The sequence below is a fragment of the Dermochelys coriacea genome, chromosome 2, assembly GCF_009764565.3.
Source record: "Dermochelys coriacea isolate rDerCor1 chromosome 2, rDerCor1.pri.v4, whole genome shotgun sequence".
Lineage (NCBI taxonomy): Eukaryota > Metazoa > Chordata > Testudines > Dermochelyidae > Dermochelys > Dermochelys coriacea.
Genome location: NC_050069.1, coordinates 271,781,073 through 271,795,322, shown reverse-complemented (window position 1 = coordinate 271,795,322; position 14,250 = coordinate 271,781,073). Strand labels below are relative to the sequence as shown.

Sequence of the window (14,250 nt, the reverse complement as noted above, 5' to 3'; positions counted from 1 at the left end):
CCTGCCCCACTGCCAAGAGAGCTGTGCAGTAAACTGCGTGATGCCACAGAAGTCCCCCCGCTGGTCGGTTCAGTATCTGATACAACATCCTGCAGCAGTGAGTTGCACAGGTAGCTGGAATCGCAGGAAGGTCTGAGTCTCCAAGCTTGGGCTTTTGCAATTCCCTTCCCATGCTGCACCAACAAAGCGCTGGGCCTTCCCAACCACCAAGGGAGCACTGCGTCCGTCCAGCGTGCAGCTAAGCTCCCCCAGAGCAGCACCAATGAGTCACACGGCCATGGCTGGCGAGGAGACTGCATCCTGTCTGGGCGCACAAGGGCCAAGCCCCGGTTACACACGTCTGTCACCTGCCAGATGGACTCAGCTGTGTTGCCTGGCTAAGTGCCAAACCGCCGGCCCTGGGAAACTCCGACAAATACAGAGCGTGCAGCTCAGCTGGTAAGCTGCCACCGGCTATGGGGAGCTTGTCGCACCCTGTGTCCACTCCTGCACTTGTACCCACCAGAATAGCAGGTCCAGGCCTCGATCCTTACCTGCCAGGTTATCTGAAAGGGTCCACAGCTCGGCTCTGCCCAGAGCATGGGCAGGGGATGGAGCTTGCTCAGGGGCCAGTTCCAGCCTGGAGCGAACCCCACAGGACCCACAGACCAACCTAGAGCTCCCCGCCTTCCGCTCCCCATGCCGGGCGCACTCCTCTGACCTGCCGTCTCTCCTTTGCAGAGAGCACAGGGTATAAACAGCTTCCCCACCACACCCATACTTACAGGAGGGGTGGCCTATCCCAGGAAGCTGGGACCCTGGAAGTCCTGGTGCACAGGCAGCTGCCCGCGAGTCCACAGTGCGACCCTGTGGCCTTCCCAGGATTGGCTGCGGGAGCGTGATGGATTTAGCATAACAGGAAGTTTGGGGGGATGATCCCAGGCTGTAAGGAGCTACCTGGGGAACCAAGGTTTGATGGGGGCTCTTCCCTCAAGTAGACCCAGCCAAGCTCCAGTGACTGGACGAAGCTGGCCAGAACCAGGTTGGAGAGAAGGCGAGCATTTCTAACAGGAGGGAAGGGAACCGCTCACCAAGGGCTGCAGCTGAGCCTCCATTGCTGGTTGTCACGGAGTCCCCGGGCGATGCTCTGGAACTGCTCCCTCTGAAGCCAGTCAGGACTCTGGTGTAGTCTCCTTTCTGGGAGCAGGTTTCAGAGTAGCAGCCGTGTTAGCCTGTATTCGCAAAAAGAAAAGGAGGACTTGTGGCACCTTAGAGACTAACAAATTTATTTGAGCATAAGCTTTCGTGAGCTACAGCTCACTTCATCGGATGCGCTCGGTGAAAAATTTTCCACCGAATGCATCTGATGAAGTGAGCTGCAGCTCACGAAAGCTTATGCTCAAATAAATTTGTTAGTCTCTAAGGTGCCACAAGTACTTCTTTTCTTTTCTGGGAGCAGACTGTTTGCAGGACACACAGCTCACCCGGCTTCCATCTTCCTGGGTCTGACCTCGGAGCATTCAGCATCCCCTACCCCACCGTGCGCTTCCCACAGCGAGTCCCCCCAGGCGGGCTCCTGGGGAAGCCAGAGGGTCCTGCCCCCCAACTTCGCAGTCAGACGTGACTCTCAGCCAGACAGGAAAAGAGAAGGTTTATTAGATGACAGGAACAGGATCTAAAACAGAGCTTGTAGGTGCAGAGAACAGGACCCCTCAGCTGGGTCCATTTTGGGGGCAGTGAGCCAGTCAACCCCGTCTGCACTTCACTCCATGTCCCCAGCCAGCCCCAAACTGAAACTTTCTCCAGCCCCTCATCCTCTGGGCTTTGTCCCTTTCCCGGGCCAGGAGGGCACCGGATTCCTTTGTTCTCCAACCCTTTAGCTCTCACCTTGCAGGGGGGAAGGGCCCAGGCCATCAGTGGCCAGGAAACAGGGTGTCGGCCATTCTCTGTGTCCAGACTCCTGCACGCACCTGCCCTCTAGGGCTCTGCAACGATCACATACCCTTATCCCACCCCCTAGATACTTAAGAATTTCATAGGGGATTGACAGATTGACAGAGCCAGAAGAGTACCCAGAAGTCACCTAATACAGGACAGGCCCAACAAAGAAAATAACAGAACGCCACTAGCCATCACCTTCAGCCCCCAACTAAAACCTCTCCAACGCATCATCGAGGATCTACAACCCATCCTGAAGGATGACCCATCACTCTCACAGATCTTGGGAGACAGGCCAGTCCTTGCTTACAGACAGCCCCCCAGTCTGAAACAAATACTCACCAGCAACCACACAACAGAACCACTAACCCAGGAACCTATCCTTGCAACAAAGCCCATTGCCAACTGTGTCCACATATCTATTCAGGGGACACCATCATAGGGCCTAATTACATCAGCCACAATATCAGAGGCTTGTTCACCTGCACTCTACCAATGTGATATATGCCATCATGTGCCAGCAATGCCCCTCTGCCATGTACATTGGTCAAATTGGACAGTCTCTATGTAAAAGAATAAATGGACACAAATCATAGAATCATAGAATCATAGAATCATAGAATATCAGGGTTGGAAGGGACCCCAGAAGGTCATCTAGTCCAACCCCCTGCTCAAAGCAGGACCAAGTCCCAGTTAAATCATCCCAGCCAGGGCTTTGTCAAGCCTGACCTTAAAAACCTCTAAGGAAGGAGATTCTACCACCTCCCTAGGTAACGCATTCCAGTGTTTCACCACCCTCTTAGTGAAAAAGTTTTTCCTAATATCCAATCTAAACCTCCCCCATTGCAACTTGAGACCATTACTCCTCGTTCTGTCATCTGCTACCATTGAGAACAGTCTAGAGCCATCCTCTTTGAAACCCCCTTTCAGGTAGTTGAAAGCAGCTATCAAATCCCCCCTCATTCTTCTCTTCTGCAGACTAAACAATCCCAGCTCCCTCAGCCTCTCCTCATAAGTCATGTGCTCTAGACCCCTAATCATTTTTGTTGCCCTTCGCTGTACTCTTTCCAATTTATCCACATCCTTCCTGTAGTGTGGGGCCCAAAACTGGACACAGTACTCCAGATGAGGCCTCACCAGTGTCGAATAGAGGGGAACGATCACGTCCCTCGATCTGCTCGCTATGCCCCTACTTATACAACCCAAAATGCCATTGGCCTTCTTGGCAACAAGGGCACACTGCTGACTCATATCCAGCTTCTCGTCCACTGTCACCCCTAGGTCCTTTTCCGCAGAACTGCTGCCGAGCCATTCGGTCCCTAGTCTGTAGCGGTGCATTGGATTCTTCCATCCTAAGTGCAGGACCCTGCATTTATCCTTATTGAACCTCATTAGATTTCTTTTGGCCCAATCCTCCAATTTGTCTAGGTCCTTCTGTATCCTATCCCTCCCCTCCAGCGTATCTACCACTCCTCCCAGTTTAGTATCATCCGCAAATTTGCTGAGAGTGCAATCCACACCATCCTCCAGATCATTTATGAAGATATTGAACAAAACGGGCCCCAGGACCGACCCCTGGGGCACTCCACTTGACACCGGCTGCCAACTAGACATGGAGCCATTGATCACTACCCGTTGAGCCCGACAATCTAGCCAGCTTTCTACCCACCTTATAGTGCATTCATCCAGCCCATACTTCCTTAACTTGCTGACAAGAATGCTGTGGGAGACAGTGTCAAAAGCTTTGCTAAAGTCAAGAAACAATACATCCACTGCTTTCCCTTCATCCACAGAACCAGTAATCTCATCATAAAAGGCGATTAGATTAGTCAGGCATGACCTTCCCTTGGTGAATCCATGCTGACTGTTCCTGATCACTTTCCTCTCCTCTAAGTGCTTCAGGATTGATTCTTTGAGGACCTGCTCCATGATTTTTCCAGGGACTGAGGTGAGGCTGACCGGCCTGTAGTTCCCAGGATCCTCCTTCTTCCCTTTTTTAAAGATGGGCACTACATTAGCCTTTTTCCAGTCATCCGGGACTTCCCCCGTTCGCCACGAGTTTTCAAAGATAATGGCCAAGGGCTCTTATATTATATACATTTTATACAGAATTATAACATTCAAAAACCAGTTGGAGAACACTTCAATCTCTCTGGTCACTCGACTACAGATCTAAAAGTGGCTATCCTTCAACAAAAAAACCTCAAAAACAGACTAACGAGAGACTGCTGAATTGGAATTAATTTGCAAACTGGATACAATTAACTTAGGCTTGAATAGAGACTGGGAGTGGATGGGTCATTACACAAAGTAAAACTATTTCCCCAAGTTATTCCCCCACTGTTCCTCAGACGTTCTTGTCAACTGCTGGAAATGGCCCACCTTGATTATCACCACAAAAGGTTTTCTTCCTCCCTTTCCCCCCACCACCTTGCTGGTAATAGCTCATCTTAAGTGATCACTCTCCTTACAGTGTGTATGATAAACCCATTGTTTCATGTTCTCTGTGTGTGTATATCAATCTCTCCTCTGTATTTTCCACCAAATGCATCCGATGAAGTGAGCTGTAGCTCACGAAAGCTTATGCTCAAATAAATTTGTTAGTCTCTAAGGTGCCACAAGTACTCCTTTTCTTTATAGGGGAAACTAAGGCACCCCAAAATATTCAGAGGAAACATTAAGAACAGTCCCATTTCGTCACATCGGCAACATTTAAATCAGGCTTGGCTGGTTTTCTAAAAGCCCTACTCTAGTCCAGCCAGGAATCAACGCAGGGCAGCCCTGGGGCCGAGGTCAGACTACGGGATCACAGGCCCCAGAACTGCTGGTCCCCTTGGGGAGGGGGAGAGATGGAGGACAAGCTGCCCACCGCAGACACTAGGCATGGTGTTGGCTCAGACACCCCAGTGTGGAGAGCTGCATACAGATGTGAACGGCTTGGGGGCAGAGAAAGCGCTGCAGCCTTCCAGCCTGAAACACCCACTCAGGAACCTCACAAAATACCTGCCAATGAAGGGGGCACAAGGATGGTTTCCGGGGGGCGGGCAGGGAGACTGCAGTATTTTCTGCATCCGTCAGTCCAGTGCTGCTGGGCACAAGGCACTCGCAGCTCCAGCCTGGCACTGCTGAGCTGGTGCAGTTTGCTCCGCGTCCAGGGGACTTTGCCATGCTGGATGCCCCCAGAGGAGCTCTTAGTGCCGACGCCGCTGAGCACCGGGCCCCGGGGAGCCGGCCCTGGCAGTAGCAGTGTGGGCTGGTGAGCAGGCTCCACTCCGCTGCTCGTGGTGGGAAGGGCTGCCCGGCCCAGCGCTGGGGGCCCCTCCTCCCCTCTTGTCGAGTCTCCTGGTCACTCGCCCAAATGCCAGGGACTCCAGAGCTCTCAAGCCCTATCCCATGCTCAGTCAGCCCCCCGACTCAGCCCCTGTGCCCCCTTAGCCGGCTCCCAGGAGCTCTGGGATCCAGGGACCAGAGCCGAGTGCAGAGTCTCAGGGAGTTTCTCCAGAGCCTCCCAGAGGGGCTGTCCCCTCTCAGCCCCGGAGCAGAGCTCTCGGTGTGCAGCCCCCACGCTCCCTGGGGCTCCAACTCCTCTTGCAGCCACCATGCCCGATCTGCTGCCCCCAGCCATCCCCACTCACTGCGGCAGCCAGCAGAGCAGGCGAGGACTCCCTGCTCCTACTCACGCCTTCCCTTCCCTTGTGAATCGTCACCGCAAGACTCGCATCCTCCCTGCCCAAACTGTCCTGGTGAACCCAGCAAGACCCTGCAAGCCCCCGAAGTGGAGGAGAGTCCCTCTGCAGCCCATGCCAGCCGGAGGGGTGTCCTTGTGGAGAGACCCTCAGGCCGCCCCACCCCTTCAGGTAGCTGCAGCAAAGGTACTGGCGGCAGCTGTTCCCTGTGTCTGGGGGGCCTCTAGCCACCACCCCTCATGGCGAGAGCGTCCCCAGCCCAGCAGGGAAGCACTCGGAAGGTTATTAACACACCCAGCCCCACAGCAGGGCTGGGAGGGAAGGAGGCAGAGTGGAGCAGCCTAGCTGGGCACCCCTCCCCTACAGAACAAGGCAGCTCAGCTGGGAATGGAGATAGTGCTAGGTAGGGCCCTGACAGGTGGGACCCACCAGCCTCCAAGAGCACTGTCTGCACCGCAGCGCACACAGGCACACCCGGACCAGCGCCCATCTGCCTAGCTCAGGGACCAAGAGCAGCGACAGCCGCAGACCCAAGGACAAGCCGGGCAGACCCCGGGCTGCAGTTCCCCTGCCGGAGGACCTGAGCTAAGCTGGGTGGGGTCCGTCTGCACCCATCCCCCTTGGGCTCCAGCCTGGACAGAGCAGAGACGGGCGCCCCTCCGACTGCTGGGAGCCAAGGGAGCCACCGAAGCACCCACGCCCTGGAGCAGGGGGTTTGCCACCCTGCTTCCCCGTGGCGCCTGCCCGGGCAGAAGCCGCAACAGAAGGAAACGGACTGAGGTGCCACCCAGAAGGCTGTGCCGGGAGCTGCTCTGGCCCTCCGGCAGGGAGGAGACTAACAGGTGCCAGCCAGGGAGGATCATTAGGGCAATGAAATCCCTCTGCTTTTGGCAGCCTGCTTGAAGCACTCCAGTGACCCCGAAGAGCCTGTAAGGGGGCTGGGTGCCTGGCCCCCTGAGGGCAGCAGGGCTAATTGCTCTAACAGGCAGGAACGCACTGAGCATGCTCAGCACATACCCCCCCTACCCCCGCAGCAGCTGAGGGAGGCTCAGACAGGCTGTACCCTGGGAGCACCAAGGCCAGGCCCTTCCCCCTCCTAGCCAGGCCTTCCTGGCTGCCACACAAAGTGACCTGACGCCACGGGAGCCATCCTAATGAGAGCCTGAGCTGCGGGAGGAGCAAATCACAGCCTGGAGCAGCCCCAGCCCCACATGGCCCGTTCCCAGCAGCCTAGAGCACTCAACCCCCATGCAGCTTTGGGAGCCCTCGCCCCTTCGCCCCCAGCACTGCCAGCACCCTGGGACCCTGGCCCCACTGCTACCCCCATCCCCCTGCCACTCCCCACACACTGCCAGTGCTTCAGGAGCCCTTGCCCCTTCGCCCCCAGCACTGCCACTACTCCCATTCCCCCCCACACACTGCCACCCCACACACAGCTGGCACCACCTCCGCCCGTCGGTGCCTCCAATACCCCTGCACATGGCTAGCGCCTCAGCCCAGCAGGCAGGGCTGCAGAGAACACACTCATCTTCTTCCACCCAGCGGTGACACCTTGGGCCCCCCAGACAGATGCTGCGGCAGGACACCGGCTCTGGGGCCCACGCCGCAGGCAGCAGAAAGCCACGTCCAGCACATCAACAGGAGAGAGGAATCGGACTGGACAAGCGCCCCGAACATCGCTCAACCGCTCCCAGCATTACGGAGCCATGAGGCGCCACCCTCACCCAACGCGGAACACAGCACAGAGCTAGGGCGGGAAGCCCAGGGGGGTGCAGGACGGAGCTGGGGAGGGGAGCCCGGGCTGGAAGAGCAGGGTGTGTGAGTCAGGAGTGAGGAACGCTGCAGTTGGACAGAGGAGCCCCAGGCTGGAAGACAGGAGGCTGGAAGGTGGGACACTGACAGAGCTGAGGAGATCTCTGGCTCGGAGGTACACCTTGCAGCCCCGAACTGTCCCCCATCCATGGCTGTTAGCCTGCCATGGGAGGTCTCTGAAGCAGAGGACAGCTGCAGTACCCAGGAGGGTCTACCCAACATCATCGTCCTATGTCAAGCCAAACGTCTGGAGCCTTCCGCGCACTCCCTGTGTCCCAGCAAGGGAGCCACCTCTGCCGGGGTGCGGTGTCTGGACAGACTCACCTGCACAAAGACTTCCAGCTCGGCTGGAGTTCAGGACGTGCAGTGCAGAGAAGGGACTGATCCACCCAGCACCATTCCACCAGTCACTGAAATACAGAAAGGATAGTAAGGGATTAACAGCAGTGCCCCTTGCCCCGGGGATACCCATCCCCACTTCGCTGCTTCCCCCAGGCCCCACTTCTCTCCAGGCGACACTAACCCCAACCCTCGGGGCGCTAGTGCCAAGCACAGGAACGCCGACCGGAACAAAGTGGCTCCGGTCACAACTGTATGGGTACGATCACTCCCCAAAGCATGCTGGGAGAAGACTCGCACCAGGGTGGGTCAGGGCATTAGACATGAGATTGAGACCCTCAAGGGGACTCTGGCTCCAATCCAGCCCCAGGGCAGGGAGAACAGCTGGCTCTGGGGGCAGGGAATGGGGACACGGGGCTTTTCACATCTAGGGGACACCGGCACCAGCCCTGCCCCAAGGCAGGGGACTGGCCGGCTCAGGGGAGGTGTAAGGACACAGAGAATGTCATGTCTAGAGCACCAGTTCCAGGATGATCCAGGCATTCCCAGCTTCCAGGCTTGATTGCTGAGACTGATCATATAGGTTCTCTGAAAGCCACTTGTTAGGGCTGCATGCTGAAATAGGCTTCAAATCCCTGTTTCTGGCCCTGCTCCAGAGGTCCCCTGACCCAAATGATCATCACTCACATTCGAAGGCCAGAAGACACCCATTTGCCCAGAGAACCTCACCACAGTTGGTAAGGGAGCGGCCACGCCCCAATTCCAGCATCCAACCCACCATTGTGTGTGCTAGGGTAGGCCTGGCAGAGTCGCCCAGGCGTGAGGGGCAGGTGAATGGCGCAAGGCAGGCTGATGTATCTGGGGCAGCAGAGTTCAGGCTGTGCTGGTGGAAAGGGGGAGCCTCTGGCTGGGCCAGGGGTAGATCCACATTCATCTCCTTGCACTTGTGGGTACGAGTCAGGCATGCCATGTGTGCCGCAAACCGAACTGCTTCACACCCGAACGTGCATTACACCTAAAGACACAGCTGGACAGCCTCAAAAAGCTCCCACTGGTGCAGAATGTAGCAGCTTGTCTGCTCAGCAGCGTAGGGCTGGCTCCAATAACAGTGCTCCACTCTGCGTCTTCTCCCCACTGAACAGAGGCTAATTCAAGGTCTCTGTCCTGATTTGCAAAGGCCTCCATGGGGCTGGCCCTCGCTCTGAGAGCCCTTGTGACAAAGTGGGAATTTTTTCATGAAAACTGTGTGCGCCTCGGTTTCCCCTACACCTTGCATGGCTGTGGGGGGAGGGGGAGAGATTACCACCTGGATGGATTGAAGAGTCATTAAGGAACTGGTTGAAACCACCCCAGATCACCAAGGGGGCCAGTGAGACAATAGAGTTGCAGCTACTCAAGGATTTTGCAGAGTCGAGATCCCAGCTGAAGAACAAAGGGCTGAGGTGTGAGTGTTGGCTTCTGAAGGAAGCTCTCTCATCTGGGAATTGACTAAGGAAAGACAGAGAGCCTGAAAATGGGGTTCCCAGCAGCTTGGCTAGTGCGCGGGCTGACCTGCATGGACTCAGCTTTGCCCTCAGGTCTCTATGATGACCTAAGGACGGCCGATGCCATAAACCAGGTGACTAATAACCCCAACTGGTTTGAGTGTCACTGTAAACACTGAGGTGCAGTGGTCCCTGAAAAGGAGGTGAGTCTCTGCCAGGAGTCTGGCTCAGATGCTCTCGCTGGGCAGAGCTCCTGGGGTGCAGCAGGGCGTTGGCACCCCCGAGGTTCAGTTTCAGCAGGCAGCGAGACCTGCCCTAGAGGCTGAATGAGACCCCTGTGGCTCCAGCAAACTGAAGGAGTTCCTCCATCAGACTGTTGCGAAATGGGAGGTGTTGCCCCAATCCTGTGGGTACATGACACCCCTCCCCTCCACAACCCCAAGCTCACACCACAGCTCAGTTCTAACAGAACAATTCAACTGTCACCCAAATGGAGAAGACTCACAAGTGCAGGAGACAACTTTCTAGGAACTGGCCCTAGCCTCAGGAACTCTCTGACACAAGGGAAGAGATGCCTGTAGCTGCACCCCGCGGCTCTCAGACTCAGCTTCCTCTCGAGCCAGGTGAAAGGCAAATAAACCTGGTACCCACTGAAGCCATCTCTCTCTGACAGGAAGGCAGGCAGAGGGATTGTTGCAGTTCTATTTTTAACTCCTAGGGCGGTGCTCAGTCAGCGAGGGGACGATACAATTAGATGAGGCAGAATGGAGCAGCAGGAGACAGCGCCGTGTAGCATGGAGTGGCTGGAGAGAAGGTGACAGCGATTAGGTGAGAGACAGTCAGGGCACAGACACAGAGAAAGAGAGACAAAGCTGACACCGAGTTTATGGGCAGGGGAGTCAGGCGCTGTCATGGAGATGCCAGTAGGGGAGAGGGGTCCCGAGGAAGAGGAGGGGCTGGGTTCTGGAGAGAGGCGGCTGGACACCTCAGGGCAGAAAGGCAGAGGCCCGGCCCAGAGAGATTTGAGAAGCCGCAGTGTACCGCTGGCAATGGAAACACGGGGGCAGATGAGGCCTCCAAGAGGACAAACCTGAGCGACACCAACAGGCCTGGGGGAGCGAGCGGCCCAGCCAGCGACAGGAGAGCCAGCGAGGCATGGAAACAAGCAGGCAGGAAGAGGAAGGAGCGCAGACTTACAGCGTGGAGGAGGGGGCCAAGGAGAGCCGAAGCCAGCTTGGTGGGGAGCAGGCAGAGCGCTGGAGGAGACGCAGCTCAAGTCCAGAGAGTGGGAGGAAGCGGGCTAGGAGGGCGCAGAGCGGCAGGAGGGGACACAGTCAGGGGTTACGGGCTGACCGGGCACGTGGGAACAGCGGGAGGAGGAAGCAAGTTCTTGGGAGTGAGTGACAAGTTTGTTTCCTTTACAGCTGGCAAGGCCCGAGGAAGTCGGGGGGTCAGCAGCAAGCGGGGGCTGGAGGCCAGAGAGCGACTGAGGAAGAAGAAGCTGCGTAAGCTGGGGGTGGAGAGGATGCCGGAGCAGTCACAGGATGCTCCCTAGCGGCTGTGCAGGAACCCAGGCCATGCAAAGCAGGGTCCAGGTTTGGGGGATGATCTCCCCCCTGTGCCCTCAGACAGGGCCCTTGACTGGGGAATTCCCCGCCACCAGAAGCTCTCCTCCTCCAGGGTACTAGGCTAGACTCACCTCCTCCCACGAGGGCTGCAGTATGGCCCTGGCCCGGGGGCACTCCAGGAGGAAATCACTGATGGGATCCTTCTCCGACAGAGGCTGCAGGGCAAGAGGGAGAGTTTGTTCCTCTTCCTGGAAGGAATTAACATGCTCCTAAGGTTACACAAGAGCCCCATCCCATGGGGAGCCGCCTCCCAGCTGGGCACCAGCGAATAGCACCTGCCTGCGCCCACGCCCACACCACCAGCCCAGGGAAATCCACCTCCTGGTGCCAGCCCAGGGCTTTTCACTCCAGGGGGGCTCAGAATCACTAACCCTGTTACTCCAAGAGGGAAACTGGCGCCCACACAGGAGAGACGCCAGCCTGAGGGCACGCCACCATCAGAAGCAGATCCAGCGTGAGCTGCTACCCTGCCCGCACTCCAGCAGGCCTGGGGAAAGCGAGGCAGGGGACCTGGCAGGGATTCCCTGGCAATTCCCCTTCACGTCTCTTCCTTCCCAACACCTGCCCCCGGCCCCGGGCAAGCTCTGCAGCCTGGCACCCCCGGCCTCTGCTGGGCTCTGTGCCCCCCTGGCCTGCGGGCGGCATTTCCAGCAGCTGCTGCTCATGGCACCGCGACGCCCCCTTCTGGGAGCTGCCATGACACGCAGAAATAGCACGACCGGAACCAGGCACTGCTCTGCCCCACGTCCCCCCAATCTCCCCGCCCCACTGCACACCCCCTGCCCCCACCATTTCCTCAGTATCCCCCCTCGACTCCCCACAGGTCCCCGTTCATCACGCTCGCCCTTTCAGATTTCTGTCCCCCCCAGCCACCACCCTGGCCATCCCCCCGCTCAGCCAGGCCATACCCCCCACCCCATCCATCCCCAGCCAGGCCATGCCCCCCACCCCAAATCCCCCCCCAGCTCCCTGGCCATCCCCCCGCTCAGCCAGGCCATACCCCCCACCCCATCCATCCCCAGCCAGGCCATGCCCCCCACCCCAAATCCCCCCCCAGCTCCCTGGCCATCCCCCCGCTCAGACAGCCCGCGCCCCCCCGGCTCCACTCCCCCAGTCATTCCCCCCCCCCGGGGCTGCGGGCATCGGGGCCGCGCTTCCCGCGCGCGGAGCTCGCTCCCGCCTCAGCCTACCAGAGGCGGCTCCTCCTCCGCGCGCCCGGGGATGAGCGGGGCCGGCGCGCGTCCGAGGCAGGGGGCGGGGCCAGCGGAGGAGAGCGATGCGCGCTCCCGAGCGTCCCAAGCGCTGAAACTTTCCACGTGTCAGAAGAATGCGCGTGCCCGACCGCCCAAAGAGACCCCAGCCCCCCAACCCGCCCCACACACAGAGCCCCCACCAGCCCCACCCTGAGCCCCCCAATCCCAGCCCACACCCTGAGCCCCCCCACCAGCCCCCCACCCTGAGCCCCCCAATCCCAGCCCACACCCTGAGCCCCCCCACCAGCCCCCCACCCTGAGCCCCCCAATCCCAGCCCACACACTGAGACCCCCCACCAGCCCCCCACCCTGAGCCCCCCAATCCCAGCCCACACACTGAGACCCCCCACCAGCCCCCCACCCTGAGCCCCCCAAATCCCAGCCCACACACTGAGACCCCCCACCAGCCCCCCACCCTGAGCCCCCCAATCCCAGCCCACACACTGAGACCCCCCACCAGCCCCCCACCCTGAGCCCCCCACATCCCAGCCCACACACTGAGACCCCCCACCCTGAGCCCCCCACATCCCAGCCCACACACTGAGACCCACCACCAGCCCCCACCCTGAGCCCCCCAAATCCCAGCCCACACATTGAGACCCACCACCAGCCCCCCGCCCCAAGACCCCCAGATCCCAGCCCCCTGCACCAAGATCCCCAACACACCGAGACTGACCACCAGCCCCCCATCTCCAGTCCCAGCCAAGACCCCCCAAATCCCAGCCCCCGACCCTCCAAATTGCCGCACACTTGACCCACCACCAACCCCCAGATCCCAGCCCCCAATCCCCCAAACTGCCGCACACAGCAACCCACCACCAGCCCCCAGCCCCCCAGATCCCTGCCCTGAGCCCCCCAAATCCCAGCCTCCACCCCCCCAAGCTGCCCCACAGAGCGACCCACCACCAGCCCCCAACCCCAAAACCCCCAGATCCCAGCGCCCTGCACCGAGACCCGCAACACACCCCACACACTGGGACCCACCACCAGACCCCCAACTCCAGTCCCAGCCCTAAGCCCCACAGATCCCAGCCCCTGACCCCCAACCCGCCCCACACAGGGTCATTGTAGACATGAGCTCTCGGTGCCAGGCTGTGATGCAAAGGGCTAATGTGATCCTGATGTGACAAAGTGGGACTATTCTTAATGTTTTCTCTGAATACTGGATGGGTGCCTCAGTTTCCCCTATGCAGATCTTAAGTATCTAGGTGGTGGGATCAAGGGGTGTGATTGTGGCAGAGTCCTAGAGGCCAGTGTGATGGTGTCTGCACAGAGAATGGCCGACACCCTGTCTCCTGGCCACTGATGTCCTGGGCCCCTCCTCTGCAAAGGTGCCAACTGAAGGTGTTGGAGAACAAAGAGATCAGGTGCCTCCTGGCCGGAGAAAGAGACAAAGGCTGGAGGAGGGGTGGGAGAGTTTCAGTTTGGAGCTGGCTGGGGAAATGGAGGGAGGCGCAGATGGGGCTCTGGCCTCCCTGCCCCCCAAGACAGACCTGACTGAGGGGTCCTGTTCTCTGCACCTACAAGCTCTGTTTTGGACCAGGTTCCTGTCATCAAATAAAGCTCTGTTTTGCTGGCTGGCTGAGAGTCACGTCTGACTGCGGAGTTGGGGGCAGGACCCTCTGGCTTCCCTAGGACCCCTCCTGGGCGGACTCGCTGTGGGAAGCGCACGGAGGGCAGAGGATGCTGGATGCTCTGAGGTCAGACCCAGGAAGGGGGAAACTGTGAGCTTCTTGCCCTGCTCCCAGAAAGGAGACTTCCCCAGTCCTGACTGGCTTCATAGGGAGCAGTTCCAGAGCAGCGCCCGGGGACACTGTGACACCTTGGCTGTGTAAAAGGGAGTATCAAGTAGAAATAGCAACACGATCCTGGTAAGATCACTAGTAGAATACTGCAGGCCCTTCTGGTGTCCACACTTCGAGAAGGACATGGAAATACTGGAGAGTGGAAAGGGGGGCCCACAGGAATGACCCAGGGCTGGAAAACAAGCCTGACAACGGGAGGCCAGAGGACCTCAATTTATTCAGTTTATTGAGGCTGAGAGGTGACCAGTCAGTGTCTAGGCATCCAATGAAGTGAGCTGTAGCTCACGAAAGCTTATGCTCTAATAAATTTGTTAGTCTCTAAGGTG

At 58.4% G+C, this 14,250-nt stretch overlaps 1 protein-coding gene across 10 annotated transcripts in view; it reads right to left on the bottom strand.

The window, feature by feature from the left end:
- The window catches only part of SLC4A2 (solute carrier family 4 member 2), an 83,420-nt gene extending 71,317 nt beyond the window's left edge, over positions 1–12,103 (bottom strand). Inside the window, exons 1-4 of one of the 10 annotated variants that reach the window (XM_043509834.1) lie at positions 12,057–12,074; positions 10,938–11,021; positions 9,890–10,041; positions 7,740–7,825 (exon numbers count right to left, since the gene is read on the bottom strand). The gene's annotated coding sequence lies outside the window, so the exon portion shown is untranslated. The other 9 variants (XM_038388851.2, XM_038388848.2, XM_038388852.2 and 6 more) reach the window with 9 other exon arrangements.
- Positions 12,104–14,250: the final 2,147 nt, after the last annotated feature.